We start from the raw sequence: 1,089 nt of genomic DNA, 5'->3' as shown, positions 1-1,089 counted from the left end.
ATATATACTGCATTACCCCTATGGGTTGACTTTGGTGCTCTGGGACCCCTTGGAACATGGTGTGGGCATGATGGGATTTTGCCAACTTCTTCATTTTTATTTCTAAAGGAAGATTAGCTTTATTTGTCACATAACTCTAGAATCTGAAGTTTAGATATAGAACAAAAAATATTTTTAAAGAATTAAGAATAATTTGATATTGAGAGAGGCTAAAAATAGAAAGCTAGAGCAATCTGAGAAGCAGAATTAAAAAAAATCACAAACCAACAGCTAAGGCAAAGAAATAGATTTAGTGGAGGATTGAACAGAAAGAAGAAAAGTATAAGGGTGAGGGGAGTGGTTTAATAATCATTATGGGATACTTAATTATTTTAGCTTATGGAGCTGTACCAAGCCTTCTGGGTATACATGGAGCAATACCTGATCTATGTCCATCCCTACTTCAAGATCTACAATTTTCCGTTTGTGTGTCTGTGTGTGTGTATGCATGCATAGGTGTATATGGTGCTAAGGATCCTTTCTTTTATTAGTTGTATTCCCCTTCTACCTTTTGCTGTTGTCAGCTGTCTCTCCTAATCAGTCCCCTGTCGGGAAAGATAGTTGAGTGACTCCCAGGATACTTTCTGGACTACCTGGTCAGTGTTCCCTTCTGCACATATCATAACTGCCCCTTCAGAAAACCATAGCCAGGAATCTTTATATATGTAGTTGATATTTGTGAATGAGTATGTACTGTTTTGACCTTTCCCTTTATCCTAATCTTGGAAAAGGAGAGGGCTGAACAGTTCTACTACATTTCTATTTATATTTTTTATCCCTACATAAAATTGTATAAAAATTATTTAGTGGCTGTTACTTACTTTAGAGATACATGTTGGCTCCGCTTTTTAAAAAATTTGTCCAAGAAAGTAAGAAAGGGCCTTCACAAGTAGTTGGGAACCGCTGAGGGTGCCGACAACACAGCAGACGGTAGCAGGGATAACAGATTATAAGGGCTCTAGTTGGGGGAGGGAGGCTATGGGAGGGTGCCATCTGGGAAGTGGGTGTATAGTTGAATAAGATGGTTTGGGATGTTCTGTGTGATATACA

General features: G+C 38.4%; 1 protein-coding gene across 5 annotated transcripts in view; it reads left to right on the top strand.

The window, feature by feature from the left end:
- The window catches only part of Acaca (acetyl-CoA carboxylase alpha), a 284,858-nt gene that overhangs the window by 215,003 nt on the left and 68,766 nt on the right, over window positions 1-1,089 (top strand). The gene's annotated exons all lie outside the window — the stretch shown is intronic.

This window comes from Nannospalax galili, unplaced genomic scaffold, assembly GCF_000622305.1.
Source record: "Nannospalax galili isolate Female #2095 unplaced genomic scaffold, S.galili_v1.0 scaffold1430, whole genome shotgun sequence".
Taxonomy (NCBI): Eukaryota; Metazoa; Chordata; class Mammalia; order Rodentia; family Spalacidae; genus Nannospalax; species Nannospalax galili.
The sequence above is the reverse complement of the archived record's forward strand: the minus strand, read 5'-3'. Positions and strand labels throughout refer to the sequence as shown.